At 36.9% G+C, this 16,033-nt stretch overlaps 1 protein-coding gene across 3 annotated transcripts in view; it reads right to left on the bottom strand.

Annotated features, from left to right (window-relative positions):
• Positions 1–16,033, bottom strand: part of ZBED4 (zinc finger BED-type containing 4) — a 29,513-nt gene extending 13,480 nt beyond the window's left edge. For 2 of the 3 annotated variants that reach the window (XR_001865728.1, XM_017745907.1), the window contains exons 1-2: positions 11,366–11,456; positions 10,159–10,235 (exon numbers count right to left, since the gene is read on the bottom strand). The gene's annotated coding sequence lies outside the window, so the exon portion shown is untranslated. Of the gene's footprint in view, positions 1–10,158; positions 10,236–11,365; positions 11,457–15,887 lie in introns of those variants that run through there. The other variant, XR_001865729.1, reaches the window with a different exon arrangement.

Here is a 16,033-nt window from a genome sequence, read left to right as displayed (position 1 = left end):
TTCCAACCGCCATCATTCTCTGATTCTGTGTTATGATGTTACATGACGCTGTAAAATTAAGTCAATCTACTTCCCTTCAAACACCCTTGCACTTTCAACTGAATTTTCTTTAGAATACAGTCCCCAGAATACTCAGGGTTAGAAACATAGATATGCTTTTCATCTCCTCCTCCCATGCCAACTCTATATAAGAGTCAATCTGTCTTAATAAGAAACAAAAAAAGACAGGAGTGTTTTAAAATTTTAAAGTCACCTGGAACAAAGTATGAATTTGGTTATGACCACGTTTACATAGCTTATTTACTCTTGGACCCAAGAAACTCAAAATTAAGGACTACTGCTAAATGAACAGAATATTCAAGAAGAAAAATGTTCTCAAAGGTATAAAAAGCTATAGGCAGTCAACTCAAAGTGATTTATGGTTTTGAAATCTCCACAATGAGATACAGAGTCACCTTGCAACAAAAAAACTTCAAAGAAAATAAATGTAACTAAGGAACAACTCTCTACTCAAATGTGCTACTCTGGCCTATTAGCTGCTGAGCAGCTGTAGTCAGTGGCTTGCTGTGGTAAGAAGCCTGCAGAAACATTTTATAGGATTTTCCATTCAAGATGGGATTACTGAAAGAGTACAGTGGTTGACAAGAAACGTCTGGAGAATGTCACTGGTCCTGAGTGCCGCAGCAAACTGCCACGACCAGAAGAAATCACTGCTGAAGGAAGGAGGTACAAAGTGAGACACTGGTGTCTCAGAATTGCAGAGACATACATTAACACAGAGAGAAGTATGAAAAGTATGCAAGAACACTGAACCATAAGCTGATTATTTTTTGTAAAGTAGAGAGTAGCCTATAAGCTTTAAACAATTTTAGATTGAATAGTCAGGCAATAATCCTGAACTTGATTATATCACAGAATCTTGGTGCAAATAAGGGTCTAGAAAAAGCAGCTAAAAACAAAAAACTTGACATTATTATTGAAGAGGAAGTAGTGTAAATACAAAGACATACACCTGCAAAATGCAAGAGAAGTTTTTTCAAGAAAGATTCAAACTGTGGAGACAGTAAAAGTAAAAGCATTTACTAGTTTGAAAAAAGATCAAAAGTAGTGACAAATTTTGAGCATAAGATGTACATAAAAGCTCATTAAAAGTAATTTGTACAAACCAATGTCAGTTTTATAATAGCATTAATCTTGTTTACTTTTGGAAATGTACAGGCATCATTAAGAATACCGAATAAAAAGAAAAACCCTAAGAGCAAACAATATGAGCAAGAAGAAACACATACTTTAAGAAATTATTATTTGCTTCAACTGCAATGGCAGGTACTATGCTAATTATGAAATATTTGCTAAAGCAAAACAATCGAACAAAACAAAACAGAAACACACACACAAAAAACCCCCTCCAAAAACCCACAGAACACACATCCAAAATCCTAAACAAATAAGCAGAACGTATTCGTATAAATTTATAGTCCAGTGAACCTTAGTGATTTTCAAAGTTGTAAATCCCTTGAAGAAAGAAAACTAAGAAGAGTGCATTTTTTCTATAGAAATTTTCTGTGACAAAATATCAGTACTAGCTCACCCATAAGGAACTACAGAGGTCTGCAAGATACTGATCAATCAAAATGCAGAATTAGAACTGAAAAACTGTTAGTTACATTGAAACAAGGTGGGTCCTACTCTCAAGTCCCACAGAAGCTCACACGAATTGGCACAGATGTACAAGCATGAACTAGGGGTATGCAATAGTTTAATCTTGAATAAAGTACAGAAAGCCACACTTAATAGAAGAAAAAAGTTGTTCTGGACTCCATGGGAGGTATGATTAGTAGAGAACTGCTGGAAGAAAAAAGAGGTGACACCTTTACTCTTCCATTACTTTTTAGTCACCTGAAGGGCAGACCTTATGAAAACCAGTAACTGCTGTGGTTTCCCAAAGGTTTTCTCTCCAACTTGTAAAACACCCTCTCACATTCGCAACCCCATATGCTCCATCTGGACACAAAGGAATGAAGAGTGGAAACGGCACCACCAATATTGAACACTGCTCCTTGTTGACATGAATAGTCTTCTGTGAGCTCCCTGGTGCGCTCCTGCTACTTGTCAGGACAAAACACAGAGATCTCCAATTTGATGAAGTATAAAGATGCTCATGCCCCTTCATGTTGCTGGAAAACTCAGGGCTTGGTGTATGCTGGGGTCTAAATCAGTCATTGCAAGCAGAGAAAAAAAAAAAACAAGGCATAGAGAGCTGAGTATTACAGTCACCATTACACTCTGAGTATTCAACTCTAATTACAAATACAGGAATTTACCTGAATCAGAGACTAAAAAAGATAAAAATGGCCACTAAATGTAAATATTCCCCTCTTTCTTGCCTCTTGCCCCGCAAAATATCAAATAATTTTACTGTGAACACACATGATTTTAAGCAGTAAAATAGGGTCAAGTTACATTTTCCTACATTTTCTTCTCTATGTTTTCTGTTTTTCCCACCACCTCTAAATTAATAATAATTCAAGAAGGTAACAGCTCAGAAGTGAAAGTTTGTCATAGACTATTGTTAAATGGACAGCATTGAGTTAAAATCTAACCAGCACACAGAAAACACCTAACATTGTACACACTCAAACTCCTCAAATTTAGCCTCTCACTCTTCAAAGACATTTTTATTTGTACAGCTGTTTTCTTCTCTTGCTGCTGTATGATATGAAAAGTCAATGGGATGCTGTTTACTAATAATTTTCAGATATTCCCTGAAACCTCAGAAAAGATTCAAAACTAAAAGCTCCAGCTTTGTACCAGTATCTCCATCTGAAACCCTAAATCATCTGCAACACAGTGTGCATGCCAGCTCCCCCTGCACAAAACTACAGTGGCTCTTACTCCATTGTGTAAGAGGTTGAAAATAGTTCATGACAGTGGTCAAAGTGAAGAGAAACAATATGATTTCCAAATTAGCACCATTTAAAAAAATACTTTGGAACAAAGTGAAAATGAAGGTGTAATTTTTAAAGCAATGTTTATTTTAAAAAAAGGGGATCCAGTTCTTGAGTTCTTACACTCATATCCTCAATCATAACACTTCTTAAAAGAATTGAGATAATGCTTTTAAAATATGATACATTACTATTATACAATATTATACATTTCGTATTAATCAAAGCGTGATATAAATAAGGATGTTCATGTTAGCACGTATATTATTTACACTGGGCTGACATTTAGTTCTGGTAGCCCTGTTTAGTGGTGTAGCAGGATGCTCTGCCTGGAATGGGTGAAAACCAACTTGAACAATGCCCTATTTGCAAACCTACAAGTGGTAAACGAAAAAGGGAGCATCATGCTGCTTTTGGCACTGAATAATGATCAAACCAGTCTGACTCATCAGTCCCAAAGCTAAACATCCTGATAGTGAGATGAAGGTTTGGTAGATCTGTTCCTGGATAAAAGAACAAACAAGTGATACTACTGATAACTTATCCAAAGCTGCTGAGCTGACACAGCTGGAGACATCTGACTATCATCAGTCACTTCACACTCTAAAAGCTGAGTCCCAAATTTTAATGCAGGGTCTTTTGCCATAAGCCTTCTTGCAGTGTATGTATGGAGATTCCTTCCCTGAGTGGAGACATCCCTCAAGGTTACTCCTCTTACTCCTTGAGGCTGAGCTAAAGAGATTTGCCCAAGGTCGTTCCTATGCATGAGTAACATCAATCTACTTAATTGTTTTGCCAGCTTTAATAAAATTACTTTAACAAAACTGCTTGAATACTGCTTCATAGTGCACTATACTATATAATAGTTGTTACAGTTCCTATACTGTGTAGTAAATAATTCTGTAAATCATTTGCATCTAATGATTATCATAATACATCACATATATATTTATATATCTGGTTTGCCATCCTTAATCCTGCAGGATAAAGTTGTATAAAGGTTCAAGTACACCTGTATAATCCTTTAAACAAAAGCAAAGTGTGACAAAGTGTGGGGTAAGATTGGATCCTCTCTGAGAAGGAGTTTGAAAGCACGAAGGTTCTTTCTGCACCCTGTGACTGAACAGGAGGGCTTCTTTAACAAACTTTGTCTGAAGCTCCCACTCTGCCCACTGGATTTGGCAAACAAGCTCAGTACCCAAATGTTTCATCAGACTCAGTGATGCAGGCTAACTGTTCAGCATGTGTAAGAATAAAGAAGGTGTCTGACACAGGGTATCAAGTTCAAAGCTCAACCTTATTTCTGGAGAAATCAATCTTCATAATTTATCTGCCAATTTATTAAGCATATATCTATTTGAAGCATCATCCTCCACCACCTAGACTTTATAAGTAACACCCTTAAATATGCTAAAGCCCATAGCACAGAAATCCCCATTCCACATGGTTTTGAACAGCGCTTATCTTATAAGTAAAATAAAAATGTAAAGCTACAACAACAAAACAATCACCCTGGTCAAAACAATGACACTCCCAACTTTTAGTAAAAAAAGAAGCATGTTGCATTACCACCATACATAACATTATGTACCACTAGAATTAGTAGCACTATTCACACCTACAACCACCTGATAAGCCTTTAATTGTTGCTATTTTTTTTCCTTAGTGCACTAAAAATACCATCAGTTCTCAAATGGGACTATATCCCTTCACATGTCCTTTGTTAACTTCCCATTGCAGCACACTGTAACGAAGGACAAAAAAAGCAGGTTCTACACATGCTAATAATTTCTGTCCCAGCTTCTACTAAGAAATTACTCATAAAAAACAGATCTACCACACTAAGTCAATCATGTCTAGTATCCAAACTGTCTCAAGTGTTGAAGTGTTACTTCTTATTATCAGCCATGCAATACTTGCAGGATATGTTTCTGAGCTGTTGTTCACACCTACCAAATGTCAGATCTTTCATTTGTTAAAATGCCAATGTTTTAAGCAATAGTTTCATTAAAACTTTAAGCAGGACTTTCCCATGTCTTACATATCAGTTCAGTGTTGCTACAGCAAATTATACATTTATTTTGATATTTTTATCTTTTATAATTTTTGACAAACCAGTATCATATGCTGATATGATGGGGAAATTCTTAATGTTACAAGAAATAAGATGGTTTTCTTAAGAAAAAATTTAGAGATTTTTTTTTACACAGGTGAAGTATGTATTGTTTGGCTTAGAGCACTTTTAGACCAGGACATCAAAGCTGCTTTTAGTTTCACATGCTGTACAATTTGGGGCTGACAGGAGATGAATGAAGGTTGCAGTAACACAACACAAGGGTAAAATGGAGAAGATAAAAATAAGAACAGAGTAGGAAAGATGCATCAGTATCATCACAGAATAGGAAAAGCACACAACCAAAACCACAGTGACAATAGGTAAGTTAGAAAAGAATGAAAAGCAAAAAACTAAAGATTTACTCCATATTGCTAGAGAACAGCAGCCCGCTTTCAGAAAAGCATCAGAAAATTCAAAGCAAAGCTCCTCTAACAACTCTTCTCTCCAAGTGATCAATTCTCTGAATAGCCCATTAGACTCTTCTCTTTCTCCTCCCATGCAGCCCACAACTGACAAAATAAATTGGATAGGATTAGTACAGGTGATTTTTCTACTGACTACTCTACCTTCCTAGCTTACAACATAATAAAAACCCACTTTTGTGGTTTTTTTTGTTAAATGTCTATCTTTAAATCCAGAAAGAGTGAAACTTCAAGCACTTTAAGGATGATTTCAAACAGTAAGAAATGAGACACCTGTAAAGAAGAAAGCTGAGGCTTAGAAAGCTGAATAGGCAGGATGATGAAGAACAAAAAAACAGGGAAGACACACCATATTTTGTGTAGTCAGTCTTCTTGGAACTCTTACTGAAAACATCCATGTAAATAGAAAGTGGGAAAAAACCTCACAGAATGTAAACGGAGTCCTTTACAGAATATATTACATTAACCCGTTACTACCATAACTTTTCTAATATAAAAAATGGAACTGTATCTGGTGAACTAAGACTACCATATAGTAGTATTTATTTGCCTGCTAACCAGATGAAGTCTGAAGATGTCTGTTTTAAAAACCCTTCACAGCTACCCATCAACCCAGTTCTGTGCTCATATTGATGCCAGTTGGTTATATGTCCACAGATAGTTTCAACAGTGCTATTGAGAGGTTTTTCATTATTTGTATACATTATATTTGTACATGTGTAACATGACACAATATTGTACTTGTATTAAAACATTTGTGTCCTGGAATGCTTGTGAACTTAAAGGAAGGTTAGAAAGAAAATGTAATTCATAGTACCCAAAAAGACAAAAGAATTTTTTCAAGAGTATAAACCGTAATCTAAATACTTCATAGGGGTTTTTTAAACCTAAGCTTAATCATTCTTTTGTCACAAAAACTTTATTTCAAGTCAGAAAACACCTGGTATGGAGAAGAAATATTTCTTTGGAGAATCATTTGCAACTGAGGGTATCTTCTTTCTTCCTTATGTAATAAATATATAGAAGCATGTCTAGATTTTTCTTGAAGTAAGGAAAAGATCATCTCTTTACTAAATCTACTAAATAAACCAGAAAGCAAAATTCACAATGCTATCCAAGGTAATTTTTAGAGTTCAGAAACCCTCGGTTTCACCACTGTGCCAGTGAGTACCTGAACTGTAACAAAGAAGTAACTTTAAAACCAAGCTTTCATATCACATACAGGCATAATGCACATGCCCGTGATAGGGGTGAACTTCTTATTCCTCTTTCAAGAATTTTTTGTCATTCTGTATTTTCAAAGTCAATTGTACATTCATCAGTAGCATCTGACATTTTCACCTGAAATCCTAGTTTAAAAAACAATGATCACATCTCTGTCCCTCTCAAAACAAACCTTCCTATTCATGGAACAGGGGAGAGGGAGGGAGAAAGAAGCATGCTTATCTCTGTATTCACTTGTCAACCAGCCAGTTCCTAGCCTCCATGACAAGAGGTATTTTCCTCTTAACCTCTTTTAGGGGTATATTCTCTTTGCCTTCTTCAAGGGAAGGTGAGACTTTGCAAAGACTTAACTGATTCATAACCAAGCTAAAGGAAGCTGACACTGCTTCCACCAGCACCCCACTGAGCACTAGCAGGAAGTACAAAGAAAACTCTCCCACCCCAGGCAAACAAACAGCTCCTTCTAATAGCTTCTTCTCCCAAAAGAACCATCCTACTGCCATAAACAGATCTTAATTTGACCAAATAAGGTTTTGCTCAAGAAGCAAAAAATACAATAAATTTTAAATTAAGAATAAAGCTTTTTGTAGTACGTATTCCAACCCATGCAGCTCATGAGCTTTAATTCATATAATGCAACTTGGTTTTTAAATAAGTTTTACATAGTACGACTACATGGGTGTCCTATTCAGAACAGCACTATTAGTAAAGAACAGGTAAAGAAATGGATAACCCTTCCCATTCACTTGATTTTTATTATTATAAATAATTATTTTAATAAACCTAATCTTTTGTGAGATATAGAAAAGGGAAATAAAAACATTTAGAGAAAAGGAAGAGGAATCTTCCTGCTCTTTATGAGCATCATTTTATTTCCTGTCATAAATGGATTATGGTCCGCCTATACAGTTCAGTAAGCCACAGGAGACAATTCAAAATCACTAGGAAAGGAAACAAACATTACCTCAATTCCTCCCATTTCCCAGTATCAAAAGCAAGGATGCTGCTGACAGCACGGTCTGCACACTGTTTGGCTCCCTGAAAGCTGACCCACTCCTCTCACTGTTTCAGCAGCTATTAATGCAAGTCACAGCAAGTGACAACCTCCCATGAAATGAGTTTTACACTGGTGTCTTTTGGTTGTTTTTTTCCTCCCGTCGGTACACATGCTCCCTCCCATATCATGCATATCATGTTTCCACCTTTAATGCAGAATAAAGAAAGGGAACCACAGAGTAAAAACCAGAAAATATTATATGATTGCCATGAGGTATGCCACATTGTAGCACTGGGATTTTCAGTCTCAAATCTTAATTTAAGAAAAGCTGTCATGAGCTAGAAGCCAGTAGTTGGGTGTGAGACAAACAGGCAGCAGCTTTCACATTGCTTTGTTCTCTCCCACCTTCTCATGGCACATCTAACACAACTCGATCCTTTTAATCGGGAACTAGATTTTCTTCAATGATCTAAACTACACAAAAATTACTGTATAGCATATGCACTGGAAGATGAACTCTTACAATGGATGCTAAAGAATGTAGACCTGTAACAACTGCTGTCCTACCAAAATTAAAAATTTTAACAGAGAAGGTAACATCTGGACAGCAGAATCTTTGTTCTCAGGAGACAGCAGCTCTTTATAAGTATCTGTTTTTAGGGTACCCACTGTCAAGAGAGCTGCCTTAATCACAAATGAAGAAAGCATCAAGCAGAACAGTGAGCTTGCAGTCAACAATTATTTCATATGGGACTATAAATCAAGAAATAGTTCTTGAAGGTACCAAGACCAAATACTCACTTTCATTAGACAGGCAGTACTAAGTGGATTATTTTTATTGAAGGCTTTTAACCTTGAGAGTCACAATAGAAAGGCACTTCAAATATAATATACCACAGTGCTTGACATCATGTAATGAAACGGTGCAAAGCATTCAGTGACCTTGAGATGAGTATATTAAAATACAGCATTAACTACATGGAGAGTGAACTTCTGGATATTCTGGAAAAACAACATTGTCCCTTTTATCAGATTTCTTTATAGAAAGAAAACTGCTAGTGCTCTAAAACTGACCTGAGAGGCTGGTGCAAATGACAGCTACTCTCTCCTGCTCTTCAGCTCTGCTCTGGGTTTGGAAAGCACTAGCAGTTCATTTTTGCTTAAGACTCTGATGAAGAACAATCCACAGACAGATTTAGTATGTAACAAAATCTCACACATCTTCTGTAAGGGTCACCTAGGAAAACTTTTCTTCAAGGAATGAATCTGAATCATGCTTTTAATTTTCTCTTCCTACAGAGACCACAGTCTTACAGGGAAAGGCTGTGAAAGTTGGGGTTGTTCAGAAGAGAAGGCTCCAGCAAGACTTTAGACTAGCCTTTCAGGAAGAGGAGTTTGTAATGAAGGATGGGGACAAACTTTTTAGTAGGGCCTGTAATGATAGGAAAAGGGGTAATGTTTTAAACAAAAAGAGGGTAGAGCCAAACTAGATACAAGGAATAGATTTTTTACAATGAGGATGGTGAAATGCCGAAACAGGTTTTCCAGAGATGTGGTAGATATCCCGTCTCTGGAAACATTCAAGGCCAGGTTGGATGGGGCTCTGAGAGATGCGGTCTAGTTTAACATGTCCCTCCTCATGGCAAGGGGTTTGACTAGGTGGCCTTTAGAGGTCCCTTCTTCTGATTCTATGACCCCCACCATGATTTCCTAGCTCAACATTTTCTCTGTCTTAAACATTTTGTCCATCTGTTGCTAACATGCAAGTTAACCAATAATACAGACAGCTTAAAAATTTAACTATTTTATTCAGGGCACAGAGGGGATGGGATAAGAAATAAACACAAAGCTCTGAAATACTGTACAAGAACACCATTTATTGTTACTCTACATGTAAGTGCTAATCTTCATATGAAGAATTTTTTTTCTAGTGCATCTTACTCAGGAATTTCAGGCTTCCATAACACCTGTACTCAAAAGCTCAAACAGAATATATAAAGTTTTAATATTTTTCAGACAAAAATCCTAAAAGAAACTATTAAAACTAAGTCTCTCAGTGAAGACATGAAATCTGATTGAGACACCTGTAACTTGAGTACAGGACAAATGCAGCATCTAAGTTACTTCCCCTATTTAAGCAGTATAATTCAAGCTAAGGATGTATATATGCCAGCTGATACCACAGAGTAAGAGATGCCCCATAAATCATAAAATAGTTACTATTTCTGTACCACTCTAAAGATATCCAGGCTTCCAAACTTAATTTTTAAGGGTCAGGCACTCATACAAACCTCCTGCTAAATTATGAAGCTCCATACAAGTCAATGCACAGGCATACAATTATTCGTTACTTTTATCCATTGTCTTCCTTTAAATTAATAAAAGCAATGATACCAGACCCAAACCAAACAAGCTGCCCACTAGTTTATTGAGAAAACCAAACAAACTTACACATCTGTTCCACTGCAGGCAGGCGGCTTCATTTGAGGTTAAATACTTGCTACTCAAACTTAATGAGATGATTGTATCTAAGGAAAAGAAGAAAGTAATTACTTTAATATGTTTTAAACACATTAACTGTCACAGTGGCAACTCATGAGATGTTTCAAATTTCTCTTTAGGTGACAGCTCCAGGAGTTGCACTTACATGAGTAACTCTCACCTTTTTTCAAATCTCCAGCCCTCACAATTATCAAGAAAAATTAGACATTTTCACTTCAAATAAAAATAATAATAAAAAACCAGTATATGCCCCTCAGATGATTGATAAAATAAAATTTAAAAGTCAAATTTTTGTACTTATTTTAGCACTGCTCCATTTTTTTATGCTTATGCTGAATGAAACAGAGTCTACATTACATGCAAGATTTGAAAGAAGGTTGCTGACACCTTTCCATGCACTACAGGATTCACCTTGTTACACTTTCTCTTCATAAGCTAAACATATTGCTTACACACTGCACCAACCACATGTATTAATCAACATGCAATAGCATAGGATCAACACAAGATTATCATTCCTCATGTATGAGAAAGGAGCGATTGCAAGTGGAGCATATTAGATCACATATTTTGACTTAGCAACGAAACAGTCTATTGCAGGACACATTTTTTGAGTTTTGCAACTTCAGTCCCACTGACCATTATACAGACATGAGTGTCATTGTGCAGAGGCCATAGCTGTGACACTGCCCCAGCACACTGAAAAAAACCCAACCCAACAAACCAAGAAAACATTTTGCCACCTTAGAAAATCCATAAGCTGCAAAGCATTCCCTCTTATATTGCAGTGATTACTCTTCTTAAACAGACTGATTACTTTAACTGTATATATATATATATATATATATGCACACACACACACACACATATACCCACACTTAGTGTTTTTTTCCTTAGGAAGGAGATCACCTCTTAGAGGGCAGACAGTTCTGATGACTGGCTTAGTGTGCATTATGAAATAAACTACATATCACTTTTCTTACCAACATTTTATACTTAAAAACATTCCTATAGTGCCTCTTAAGCAATTGAAACACCTCCAGAGCTGTGCGGCTGGCTAATTTGACTGCTGAGATACTTTAGCTATCCCTATTAAAGCAACATTTAAATAATGTATGCAGAGAGGAAGGTGTCAGCCAAGGAGACACAGACCCACCCGAAGCAGGGTGCTCAGTGGAGCAGTTAGGGAACTCTCCTCAGATGTGGATTCAGCTCCTCAGGCAAAGCAGGGAAGTGAACCTGGCTCTCCCACATTCCTTGCAAGTGCCAGAGCCATCAGACTACAGGCAAGATAAAGTACAAATATGCATCTTTACACTCCCTGATGTCTTTAAAAAAAAAAAAGACCCCACCAGAACCCCTCAACCCTTCCATTCCCATTTTCCCCCCTCTCTGATTTGTTAAAGATGACTATAGTTTCAAGCCAGGCCAAACATTTTGTTCAATTCAAATTAATGTTTGGGTTTTCTTGATTGTTTATTTTTGTGAGAAGAATAACAAAGAAAAAGTCATTTTAGCTGGATTGCAGATTATTTTCTTTAGAGGTAAACACTGATTCAGAAAATAGCATACAGAATTACAGCAACAGGTAAGCAGCATAATTATTGAAAAGCCACTTAACTTATTTGGGCTGAAATAGGCACAAATTCTTTGATCATTGTCACACAAGAGAAATCTATTATTAAATATATTTTCCCATATAGTTTGCAAATAATTGCAAAAAAGCATTGCTAAAATGTTCAGCTGTTAAAAAAAGCCTATTTTCAGCCATGATTTTCAAGCTAGTGAGTACTGAACCCCAGACCTGGCTTTTATATTAAATATACAGAAAATGTGAACAGTCACTGCAAAACTTACACTAACACATCACAGGAAAAACATATCTGTATGACACTAGTGAATGCAAACTAAAAAACATGACATAAAAAAAAAAATCCAACAACCTTTCACACAGCTGTAACAACAAACTAGTAACCTTCTAAACGTTTAGAGACTGATCGTCCCAGTGAGAGATGGAGGGGACGCAACTGCGTGGTAATTGCTAATGAGAGCACAGAGGTTTTGAGTTTACATAAAGATTATAGTAATATAATAATATTTCTTATGTCAACATCCACTGGAAACCAGTCACACTATAGAAAAGACTCATACCTCACTTTCCAGTATGTTGTCCAATATTAAAAAAAAAAAAAAAATCACTATTTATTCTGAATCATCACACTTGAATGAAAATAAGGGCCTTAAAAATCTAGCTATTTCCCTGTTGTTGCTTTAACAACCCATCACATTGAGTTCTATCTCATCACAAAAAAAGCTCCAAAACCAAACCACAACCCCAAACCTAAACCAATACTACCATGGTTAAACTATGTATCACACTAATTTAGGACAGAAGTTCCTTTGCTTCAGAAAAAAACAAAAAAACCAAAACAAAACAAAAAAACCACTTAAAAATTACAATAAAAAGTTTAGTTTTTCTTACTTCTTGACCAGAGAGCTTTAAACTCTAGATTTCACTTGAAAGCTACCATTAGGCCACAGAAACTACTCAATTTTTTCACTAATTGGGTGAAATCAAACAATGCCATAGTTGTAAATTGAATAATACTGAGGATGCCAGTAACAAATACAAAATAAACTGCCAAAGATGTGCAGAAAACAAGGCACATCTGCCATATAAGAACACTTTCTTTGTGAAGTCTGTTTTGAAAGTATATACTACAACAGGTATTACGTAAATTACATTAATTTACTTTGATACTACTGAAATACATAGATCATCCCTACTTCAGGAGAAAATGTCAGTCATGATGAGTTAAACAGTCTGCTCTATATGGTGCAAAATTCCCCACTAAACTATAATATTCTTTTCTATATAACACTAAGCCAATATACATGTATCATCATGCTATTTGCATATGGCTGATTATTTTAACTGCTCATTACAGTGGCAACCCCATAGTAAAACCTGCTCACTTTGAAGATGAAACTCCTAAAAATTAAAAGCAAGCTGCAAAAAACAGGACTTACAAAACCCCCTGTATATATTCTTCACTGTGAATGGCAGCAAAATGAAGCAAGCTGTTGGAAAACACAACATGCACATTCTTTAACTCAAACTCTTGCAGAGGAAAAACCAAATCTCTCAGAAGTTAATGTATTTAGGATTCTAAAAACACAAAGAAGACGAATTCCAAGAAAAAAGGGAGGAGAAAACAGAAAAACCCAGCAGGTTCAAAGGCCACTTCCTTCTGTAATACCTAGTTTTTACAAGTATTTGGTAGGATAGTCTACTTTAATGGACGGACAATTTTAAATAAATGTGTAAAATTCTGTTGCCCTCCTGTATTTTCCAAGGCCCTGTTATAAGTTTTAGTGATGTGTTATGTTTATTGAAGAAGACCCCCTCTGCACTAAGCACCTGTTACACTGGCTGTTCTACAAACACAATTCTTGCTTTGGACATTTAGCATCTTGGTTTAAAACAAGCCATAGATGGTGGAAACACCAGAGAGAGAAGCTGCAGGAGACAAGGTAACAGAAAGATAGCAAACATTACTCTAAGCTCATCACCTGTCTAGCCTTCTGCTGTTCTGTACTTTGCCTCTCACATTATCAACGAGGATGCTGTACCTGTCACAATTTTGCCTTACGTAGATGTAATGAATGAGTGGTTTGGCTGCTTAAAGAAACTGTCAAAGGTACTGGCAAAAGCAGGGTTTAATATGGATATGTGAAAATGCAACTTTACAGAGTTCAGTGGCGAGGTTCACTTTACTACTTACTGCACATACTAAAGCATACAAAGGAAGATCAAATAAGCAGTTTGGAATGATTTACACAAAAGCTGTGAATGCCAAAGCAATAAGACTGCGAAGGATATGGGTGGAAAGATAACAGTGTGTATGTAGAAGGGTTTAGCAGCACTTAATACTTGAGTACTTTAACATATACAAAGTGATTTGATAGTTTTCACAACAATTGTAACAATGATTTAACTGTGGATTCAAAATAGTAACATTTGTACCACAGTCAATTAACATACGCACAGGTAAAACGATGTGTACACCTATTTCTATGTGTGTCAAGGTACCTATGAAAAACTCCCCTCAAATTCACTAAAATATGTCAAATCCCTTTGCATTTCCCAATAGGCAATGTTTGCACCTTGAGGAACATGGAGATGGAGGGTGAGGGGCTGACAGTCATTGAGTACCACCAGCTTGAGGGTTTGTGAGCTCTGGGAGACGCTGGCACAGCCTGCTGCGGTCCAGGCAAGCTCAAACAGCCTCACGTAGGATTGCTGTTTATAGGGTCAGAAGATCATTGATTAACTTTGATCATCAGTAGGCTTCCTTCCTGACCGTAAATCAAGTCAGTAACTACTAAGCATTTTTCCCCAAAGTGCAGTAACAATGGTACCGTTCCACTCGGGCTACATGCAGGTAAATGGTTTACCAAGGCTACAAGAGGTAATTGCTTATCCTTTGTTTCCCACCTTTACCACGCCAGAGCTCCTGGTACCATCAGGGACTTGCCTCATGGCCTAAGTGGTACAGTCAAGGGACACTTCAACACTCAGCTGGTTTGGTGACGCTTACCAGGAGCTTCCAAGAAGGCAGAGCAGTCACAAGGATGGGGGGTGTTACATCGCCAGAAGTAAAAGAGTTGTTGTTACGCAACAGTACGAATGTTCAGAAAACTCTTCTCTGAGATGCTTAGTTTAGGTATTTCGTTTTACTTATTCTCAATCAATTCTTATATATGACTGCTCTGGAGAACTCTTATGGAATAAATTCCTCAATAGCTGCAAGGTCCTAGCAACATAAAGTACCAAAGTAGACACACATCCAACTGTACAAAAACTGTCAGCATCTTGCCTTTGGTCTTATATCTAGTGGACAGCACTCAAATTTCTAGTAGTCCACAAAAGAATTTATGTTGTTTCTAACAGAATTTTTTCCTCTGCAAGACCTGTCTCCATAGTGAATAATAACTAGAATGCCCCTGCCCAGTATTTGCACAAACACAGCTTCCTAGTAGCAGCATAGTATCTTGAGGATAGTTGATAAAGTCTTCCAGACTTCACTCCCCCCAGTATGTACTCCACAAATGTCCTCCCAAGGGTGTTCGTCTGCTCTTAAAGTGAAACACTGCATTACTGAAGATAACCTTTAGAAGAAAAGTGCTGTGCTCATGCTCTTGAAAGGCAAAACAGATACACATGTATAGCGGGCCATAAAGTCAACAACACGTGAGGAAAAATCTGGAAAGTACATTCATGTTACAGGGGCTTGAAAAGTTTTCTCTGCTTAGTATTATATGACAGCTCATGCTAAATTACTGAAATTTCTCAAATGAACCCCCCAAAAACAAGACAGGACTGCTTCTAACACATAAGCACTAGGGAGAAAAGTCTTTACACTGCAAAGCCCAACCCTACTAAAGTTAGAAATGATAAATAGAAACACTATTAATGCAAAAGAGGCTTTAACCTTTCAATATAATAATAAATGTTTTTACACTTTTAGTAGGCTAAAAGTGTATACACAGCAGACAACTTTAAGTGTACTGGACACCCTGAGAAATCCGGTAAGCGTTCTAACACAACCACTAACAACAGCAGCTGTCTCAGTGTAGACCTAGAAGCTACAGAAGACATTTTTAAGCAAAATTACCTCGCCCCAAGTAGAAAACGAGAGCAGCACTACATGGAAACTAAATTCTGCGCTTTTCCGAGACACTTTTCTTAAGCGACTCTGCCCAGGAGGGATGGCTGAAACTTCACCGCAAACAAGCACAGACGCGGTGCTTACGCCGCGGC

The sequence above is a fragment of the Corvus brachyrhynchos genome, unplaced genomic scaffold (genome assembly GCF_000691975.1).
Source record: "Corvus brachyrhynchos isolate BGI_N302 unplaced genomic scaffold, ASM69197v1 scaffold239, whole genome shotgun sequence".
Lineage (NCBI taxonomy): Eukaryota > Metazoa > Chordata > Aves > Passeriformes > Corvidae > Corvus > Corvus brachyrhynchos.
The sequence above is the reverse complement of the archived record's forward strand: the minus strand, read 5'-3'. Positions and strand labels throughout refer to the sequence as shown.